The sequence below is a fragment of the Neophocaena asiaeorientalis genome, unplaced genomic scaffold (genome assembly GCF_003031525.2).
Source record: "Neophocaena asiaeorientalis asiaeorientalis breed wild unplaced genomic scaffold, Neophocaena_asiaeorientalis_V1.1 scaffold138, whole genome shotgun sequence".
In the NCBI taxonomy this organism is placed as follows: Eukaryota; Metazoa; Chordata; class Mammalia; order Artiodactyla; family Phocoenidae; genus Neophocaena; species Neophocaena asiaeorientalis.
This window is the reverse complement of record NW_020172632.1, coordinates 6,673,752-6,683,031: the sequence shown is the minus strand read 5'-3', so window position 1 is coordinate 6,683,031 and position 9,280 is coordinate 6,673,752.

Below are 9,280 nucleotides of genomic sequence, written 5' to 3'. Positions count from 1 at the left end.
CTCCCCCAACCTTTCTCAATTTTAGTTTCATGCAATAAAAAGGCCGAACTTTTTATTCCATAAAACATGAAGGACAAAACTCAAAAATACATTTCAAGTCAATGACCAGAAAAATCCCACCCCTTGCCCTTTCCCAAAAGGACCTTTTATGTACATGACACATTTTTGTTGTTTTTTGTTGGGGGTTTTACCGTTGTTGGGATTTTTTTAATTTGTTTTCAGGGGGGTTTTTTGGGGGAAAAATTTTTAAAAATGGAAGCTTCTAGCAAGCCCCCCCCACCCCAATCAACCTCTTTGCTTTCTTCTTTAAAAAAAAAAAAAAGGACAAAAAAAAGCAAAAAACGAAAAACAAAAAACAAAAACCCAAGCCCTGTTGTCTGTCTGTACCCAAGCCCTTCCACCAGGAAAGCTAGTCTAGGTGTGAGATCTCACCTGTCTTTGTAGCCATCTAAAAATAATAATAATAATTATAATAAACTGGGCAGTTTACAATCGGTGGTTTCTTTCAAACGGCCTTTTTGGGAAAGAAAAAAGGAGTCACCCTTTTCCACTTGGGGTTTTTGGTTTGTGCTGACGGGCAAGGGAAGGGCAGGAACCTGTCTTGTTTCTGCTTGATCTCCTGGCGAGGTGGCGACAGCAACTGCACAGCTTCGACCCCAGACCCCCTCCCCCGTTACGTGGCCGGAGGGGCCAGACCACCGACCGCTTTCAGGATCCCGCCCCAGTGGAGCTGTGCTGCGACCCAGTGGCATGCACTGTGTTCCCAGGACTGCTTCCTCTCTCTTCTGGACCTCTCCCCGCCCAGCGTCCCGCCCTCCAGCCCCCTCCTCAGCCCCCACCCCAGTCTTCCCAGTGAGAATCCTGCCAGCGGGGTGGTGGCCTGGAGCGGAGTGGGGGAGGCCGCCCCGACAGGATGGCTATGACCTGGGACATGGAAACTGTGACCTCCGCGTTCTCATTCCTCGAATCGTCGTCCTCCTGTGTGCGGGCAGTAGAGGGCTGGAGTTTGGGTTTTCTTTTTTTTTTCCCCTCTTGATTCTTCTTTTTCAAAAATGGGATATTGACCAGAATTGCTCTGTGTGCGCTTGGAACTGGACAGAGAGACTTTGGAATAGCTGTGGGGGGCAGGGGGGACGCCAGCAACCAAACAGATGTGCTGTTTCCGGTCCTGTTTTTATTTTCAAAAACCAACAAATGCGACAGTGGAGCCTGTCCCCTCCCAGGAGGGGTGACTTGTGGCCTCCCTCACCTTACCACCCCCCCATCGAAACCTCTGTGTCTTGCCCTGAAGACACCAGAATTCTTTGTACATTTACACCCCTCCTCCTCCTCTTCCCCCCCTGTAGCTGGTCTTTGTTTTCGTCCCTCCCTTTCTGATCCATGTATATCATATTATGTGAGATATCATCTGCCTGAAAAAAGACCTTGTGCGGATTATTGGGAACATTGTAGCTGTTTCTGTGTTTTTTCTTACCTTGTAGTCTGGTTCTGAATTAAGAGAGGAAAAAAAAGTAATTATGATACATTGTAGTTTGTGTACGATATATGTTGATAACGTTTTATTAAAGGGACATCTTTTTTCCGCAGCCCTTCCTGACATGTTTGGGGGGAACATGGGTTGGAGTTCGTTATACTGATTACAAAATGCCAGGCAACTGGTTGGGCAGAATTTTTGTTCCTGTTGCAGGGCAAGATTTTGGTTTGTGCTGTTTCAGGAGTCGGCCTTCTTTTCCTGGGCATGTTAATCTTCTGTGGAGAGTTGGGGAAGATGGTTGGGAGGACACTGTCTCACTTCAAACATTCGGGGACATTCTAAAAGGCAGTTGGGGTTTCTCATCTCACAAACGCATTTTGGTTTGCCAGAGTATATTTTTCTGGATAAGGTTCCCGGTGTGCTGTTTTCAGTGGAGAGTCAGCATCGGCTAGGCTGGCCCCATGGGCTGCACCCATGCCCTGCTTTCTCCCTTCAGGTGGAATTTGCTTCACAGGTCCTAGGGTGCCGGGCCACAGGGGCATTGAGTTTTATTTTTTCACCTCCAAGGCAACAGGGAGCCCTTGAAAGATTTGGAGAGTGGCACAGTTTGACTTGAATGTTTGAAAACGGTGCAGGCCACATCCTGGAAGATGGTTGGGTGGGGCTGGACAGATTCGGGGAGACCCAGTCCCAGCTGCTGTCTAGGCAAGAACTACTGCAAGCCCACCAAGTCAGCAGCTGTGGATGCTGATTTGAACAACATTTAGAAAGTAGAACTTTCTGCCTCCCTGGAGCTCTGGGGCCAGGCCCGCAGCAGGAGGGGAGGGAAACACACGATGTCTGAGCAAAGTGTGGCTTTAGCCCGCCTTTACAACGTCTGAAGGGACCAGTTTCAGATCCTGCAGGATCTGTGTGGCCCTGAGCAAGTTAGTTCACAACCTCTGTCCTCAGTTTCCTCATCTATAAAATGGGGATAATGGTTTACCTATCATGTGGTTGTGAGGATAAGTTGACATTTGTAAAGTGTTTAGAACAGTGCCTTTTACGTAGTAAGAGCAGCAGTGTTAGCTGTTGGTGGTACTACTCTTTTGGGGAGCATCTAAATGGGTATGAGGAGTAGCTGGGAGGGCCTAGAAAATTCCATCTGTCCTTCCGTCCTCATCGGGGAATAAGGCTTCCTAGGCTCTTCCTCAGCAGAGATGTCTTTGAATTACTGGGAAAACATCACTGTTGGACAGATGAGGAGACGCAAGCTGTTACTGACTTGCACTGACAGTCCTGAAGAGGTGTTTGTTCACCAGCACTGAGCATCTGCCACGTGCCAGCTCCAGTGCTGAGCAAAGAAGGTGGAGATGACGGGCAAGCACCCACTCCATACCCTCGCTGCCCTTATGCTCCCCAGAGCAGGCCTCAGGCGCAGGTGGGAGCAGTGGCCTGGAGAAGGGAGCCCAGGTCACAGGGGCCCCTGCAGAGAGGAAGGAAAGGGCCCCCAGCCTGTAATGAGAGCCTGCTGTGTGCCTCACTGCCCACCTCTGTGGGGGGCGGGGTTCGAACACCAGGCACCCTAACACACCCCTCAGCCTGTGATTTCCCCCAGCACCCCCAGAGTTGCCTTTGCCACACTCATGGCCCTGATGAGGGCTGGTTTGAGGTAGGCCTTCTCAGCAAGAGGTCTTTGAGGAGAGGACAGGCTCCTGTTCCCCCCAGTGTTTTCACCACCCTGCCCTGTCCAGGCCTGACTGAGAGCAGGGCCGGGCCAGATCCAGGTTCTGCAGCCAGGATGAGGGTCTCGGAGTGAGAGGCAGAAGGTGGGTGTCATTCCTATACTTTCACAGAGGAGGGCTTTAGCCCATCACTGACACTTGGGCAGGAGTGGACAAGCCAGGCCAAAGGCCCCAGCTCAGCAGCTGCTTTCCTACTACTCATCACTACCCACAAGTGCCTAATTCTAGAGGCCAGCCAGCCTGGGGGTCAAAGTGAGGGCCCTGTCCTTCCTGGCTGGGCACCCCTCCCTGGATCCAGAAAAGGAGAGCCTTGAGGCAAACTAGCTGATGCCGGCAGGGCCTGCCTGGGGCAGGGGACAGGTGTGTGTGGAGGGGGCTTGGAAGGGGAGGGTCAGCAACTACCAAGGCACAGAGCCAGAGCAGGACTCCAGTTTGGGCTCAGCTGGGGCCATTCAGCCTGATGCCCTGGGTGACCCTGGGTAATCTCTGACTCCCAGCCTCTGCTGTCCCTTGAGGATTCCAGACTCCAGGGGCCTGAGCCCAGAGTACATCCCAGGCTTCTGTGAGGGCTCTGCCCTGAACTGAGTGGAGCCGGAGCTTCCCTGGGCTCACTGGGCGGGAGCGCTGGAAACAGAAGACCAGACCAAGCGACGGGGTGCTGAAAGAGGGTCCATCCTGCCCTGTGCTGGTACTCTCCTATCCATTCCCAGGTGTCTGTGGAGCCCCAGTCTTTGGCATCTGTTACCTGGGACATACAGCTACCACCTTGGTTTCCTGCCTCCATCTCAGCCCTTCCAATACCACAAAGATCCAACTCACTCACTCACTTCTGAGCATCCTTAAGCTCTTCCATCCATCCGTTCACATATTTATGGGGCACCTGTTATATGCCAGGACTGTCCTAACACTAGCGATACAGAGGGGAACAAAACGGCTGTGGGAGGCTGGCGATGCCCATCACCGAGGTGAGGGGGGCTGCGGGAAGAGCAGGTTGAGGTGACGCTTGTTCAACATCCAGGTAAAGAAGTCAAACAGGCAGGTCCCACCTAGAGACGTGGGGAGTTGTTGGCCTTCAGATGCTCTTGAAAGCCACTGAGACAGCTCATCTGCAGAGTGAACGGAGAAGGGCCCAGGGACTGGGCCCCGGGAAACAGGAGGAGCTAGCAAAGGAGGCAGTGAGGAGAGTGAGGTGCCCGGATACCAAGGGAAGAAAGCTGCAGAGAGGAGAGTGCCGCACACGGCCTGGGATCCAGGGCGCGCTCCTCGCCTCATTCAGGCCCTGCGGGCCTCTCCTGCTTGTTCTCAACCCTCAGCACTGCACGCTCCAGTGATGCAGGACTCCTCAGGGATCGCTGCCCACTGGGGCCTTTGTTCCTGCTCTTCCCTCTCGGCACGCCTGTCCTACTTGCACTTTAGAATCCAGCTCACGTGGGCCGCCTTTCTGGAAGCCTTGTAGGCCGAGGTGAAGGCTTTCTTTGAGCCCCCACGACCCCTATGCTGTAATGGTTCAACGTCTGCCTCCCCCATCAGACTGGGAGTTCCTCGAAGCCTGGGACCATGCCTGAGTGTCTGTCCCCAGAGTGAGTGTCCCAGCACGAGGCCTGGCACCCAGCAGGTGTTCAGGGAGTGCTCACAGAGTGAGTGGATGCTTGCTGAGTACGGTCACTCCTGCACTCCTCCCCACTGCATGCTGTCACCTGTGGGCAGGTGCTCAGGTGTGGGGAAAGAGGTGGCCTTTATGGCTTCAGCAGATCCAAAGGAGACTGACTACTCTGTCACTGCCCACCCGCCAGCTGGGAACTCCTGGAGGACCATGTCTCATTCTGTATCTCTGGCTCCCAGCACAAGGCCTGGCACACACTAGGGACTTATAAAAGGAGCTGAATTGCTGGACCCCCTAGAGGTCTGTAGTGGGGAACCTCAGGGCTCAGTCCCCAATTCTAGCCTATTCTTGGATTCCATCAGCCCAGCTGAGGATGAGGAGACAGATATGTTTTGTGGGGTGGGTGACAGAAAGCTGGGCGTGGCTACGCTGCTCCTGACAGGCTAGACTCTTGCCCGGGGCAACAAGCCCGCCCCCTGGATACAGGCTTTGGGTATGAGGAGACATGGCCAGGTTGTCTGGCATGGGATAGACTGAGGATCTCAGGTGGCAACAGCCAAATCAGTGTCCAGAACAGGGGAGAGGCTGGCCTCACTCCACCCTGCCATCCTCAGCCCAGCTGAAGCATTGGGTCCCTGCTCTGTGATACAGCCTGGAGCAGGTGGCTGAGGTACGCTGTGGATTGAGAAATGGCTTAGAGGCTCAGTGGGAGGTAGACACTGGGCTATTTGGCTTTGAGGCCTATTATTCCCAGCTTCAAATCTCCCCTGGCTCAGAAAGCAGATGGGGTGTGAGGCCCCAGCAGTCAGAGCTGGGACCCCGGAACTGAAGCTAAAGGAAGACATTACTCCTGAGTGCGAGAATGCTTAGCAGCCACAGTAAAAGAGGCTGCTTCGAGAGGTAAAAAGTTCCGCATCGCTGGAAGTGTGTGAGCCAGTGCGGAGGCGAAGAAGAGGGGGCTACCTGTGTTGGACAAGGGGGCGTTGGTTTCCGGGCTCTCAGGTGGAGGGCAGAGGGAAAGATAAACAAACCCCTTCTCAGGAGCAGAAATGGGGTCGGAACCAGCTCACTCTGACTTCTAAGTCCCTCCCAGCTTTTCAGCTGTTCCATGACCTCCATGAGAGATCTCCATAGACTCTGCTGATGTGACTCGTATTCCTTCTGCCAAAGACCACCCCAGGCCCGGTTCTGCGAGCTCTGCAGAGAAGGGCGGGCTGGCGGTTGCAGGCTGGGTTCGGGGTGGGGTTCTGGTGGCAGAGCCATTGCTCCAGCAGGGCCTCCCTGCCTCCTCGCTACTCCACAAACACACCAACCGCACGCCCATCTCAGAGCGGTCGCCTTTTTCCCAGCGCCTTCCCAGCCTGTCCCACGCTTCGTTCAGCCTCTACTCAAACACTACCTTCTCACAGAGGCCTCACCCTGTGAGGTAAGGGCTAACACACCCCGTCCCCAGCTGCTGGTGGCTCGGTGTCCCTTCCTGGGTGCTGCCCTGGTCCCCAGGGGACTGCCTCACCCAAGGTTTCACCTCCTCCCAGGCGGTGGCCAGTGGCCAATGGCTGACGTGGGACCACTTGGCCTCGATTTGGGATGGCTCTGAAGGGCCACCCGATACCGAGCTCTCTAGAGGACCCGCGGGGGTCTCAGCTCCCCCTGCCCAGTCACGCCCTCCTCCCTTGCTCATGGGTCTCTGGGGAGTGCGCCCCAGTAAGCCTGCTGCCACAACTCTCCGTCTCAGAGTCTTGCCTTCGGATCCTCTGACATACCTTTCTTTCTGCACCGTCTCCCCACGTTGGAATGTAAACTCCATTGACAGTAGGGACCTTGTTTTGCTCAATGCTCTCTACCTGGGGCCTTGCCTCATGCCTAACACATACCAGATGCTCACAGACACCTGTGGAACGAACCAAGTGGCTGAGAGCTTATCATCCTGAGCTGAGGAGTGGACACTGGGATTCTCTGCAGGTTCCCAGACATCTCTGGGGAGAGGGTCCCTATAACAGGGTGGTCTTCCAGCAGCCAAGCAGGTAGGCCCCATGAGTCACAGTGATTTGTGTATTCATGTTAAAGGGAAGACGATATGAGACACCCAGGTCACATACACACTTTAAGGGACTTTGTCCCGCCACAAAAGATGAAGCAGGGAGATGCTGTCTAAAGCCTGAGGTGACCCTGGCCTGCTCCTACGCCAGTCTCGGGCCTGCTGCTGAAGGACAGAGCCCAGCAAGTCACAGAGCCTCTGGCGAGCACCTGCCCTACATCCAGCCTGAGTCAGCCTTGGGAGAGGACAGAGACGGCCTAAAGGGCCCCCCGAAGTAATCCCACCTTTTCACGGAGCTTCTGAAAACCTCTAGAGCCATATACTTGAAACCTCCTGGTCAAATGCAGCCTGTTAATCCCAAAGTAGGGAAAACCTGAAAGGGAGGTGCTTTATTCCCACTCTGCAGATGAGGAAACTCAGGATCTGAGTGGAAGGTAGAATAGGAGACTCTTGGAAATGGCGTTCCCCAGTCCACTGATGCCTGCCAGAAATGAATTGAGCTTTCTAATGGATCGACATGACACTTAAATACATGACCAAATGAGAGCACGTTCACATGTGCTCACAATGCCATTGTCAAAATTTTGCTTCCAAATGCCTGTTGCTTAAAAGTCCAAGTCCCTATAGGACGACTTTTATACTAATAGTGGGACATCCCCGTCCACCCTCCTGCTTCCTTCTCCCAGACTTGCTCTGACTAGGTGAGTACTCTGTTCTCAAGTCTAAGGCCAAATAGGGCCTGAAAATCATCCTGTATTTCCTCCCTCCCTGTGTTTAACGAGGAAGGTAAGAGGGTGGGGAGGATGAGGTAGGTGGGCGTTTGGGATTTGGGGAGGTAGGCACAACTCTATGGAGGAAGCAGCTGTCATCACATATGAACTTCCCAGTTCTTCACGATACACCACGTGGTGTCTGAGCCTCAGTCTCCTCACCTGCATGCGGAGGATAGAAACGCCAGTCCTGCCTGCCTCACTTTGCAGACCAGCTGCAAGGTGCCTGAAGGGAGAGAGCAGTGGGTGCCAGGCTCCACAGCTTAGCTGCAAGGTCCAAGGGGACAGACGAAGGCCAACCACTACGGCTGTCCTCACTCCAGGGGCTGGGATGAGCACCCAGGCCTGCCCTGTAACACTGGCACCCTTCCAGGGCAGTCCTCAAGCTGCAAGGTCACCTGCTGACGGCCCACTTACTTGCAGCCTCTGACCCACACGCTCAAGACCCAGGCTGGCTTCGCCCTCTCACTCCCCACTCTCCCACCAGTAGCAAGGGGGCTTCCGCCCCCTCAGCCTGGCTTCAAGCCACCACCATCACTCATCCAAGAATGACCGCAATGGCCTCCAGCTCTACTCGGTACAGTCGCCCTGCCAACTCGCCCTCCACACGCCCACAGAGTGTTCTTTAAAAAATCCCTTTGACTCAGCGATTCTGCTTAGGAATTTATCCAATGGCTGCGCTGGCAGAAGTACTCTAAGATACGTGAACAAGGATGCTCGCTGCAGCATTACTTGTAATAGCTAACCACCAGAAATAACTCGAATGTCCGTCGACAGGTATTAATGCAGCTGCTCAAAAGAACAATATAGCTCATATGTGCTGATGGGGCAAGATCTGCGATCCCAAGGTATTAGGTGAAAAAAGGAAGGTGCAGAATGGTCTATAAATAGGATGACACTAAGCAGTGTCCATATATACATCCTTATTATACATATACGTTTTAATGGCGCTACATGAGAAACTCTAAGTTGTGGTTACCCTTAGGGAAAAGGACCAGAGTTGCCTTGTGCGGGAGGACAACTTTTACCTGGGGAAGCCTGAAGTGCCAGCATTCAAGGCCCTTGAGAGCTGGCCCCTCCAGCCTCACCCCCGCCCTCCCTGCGCTCCCCATTTCCAACCACTCCCCAGTGCTCCAGGATCTTTTTCGACCCCCTGCTTTTGCACACTCGCCGCCTTCCCCAGTAACCCCTTCACACACACCACCACCAGCCCAATCTGTCCTTTTCCTGGTAAACCCTGCCCTGCCCAGCCTAAAAGGTACCTTGTAAAGTGGAAGGAGTACAACCTGGGAGTCAGGGACACGGGGCTGGAAACAGCACTGTTATGGATGGAGGTGACATGGGCTCCTGGACCCCTCTTCAGAGTGATCCTCCCACAGCAGGAAGTGTCCTGGCTGCCTGCTCTCAGTAAAGTCCCTCGGGAATCGCACTCAGCCCAACAAAGCCACCTCACCCGAGGTCTCTCCCGAATTGGGAGCAGTGTTATCCAGTGACTGGTGACAAGTCACTGGTGTTTGTAGAAAGGCTCAGCACCTCGGCTCCATGAGGACAACTCTGTTCCAGGGGGCCCACGGAGCCGGGAACCAGCCAAAGGCTTCAGGTGCAAACTCACTGAGCTCAGTCCCTCTTCCACCCGGTGCTGCTATCGTCACTCCCCGCACGTGCTGACCC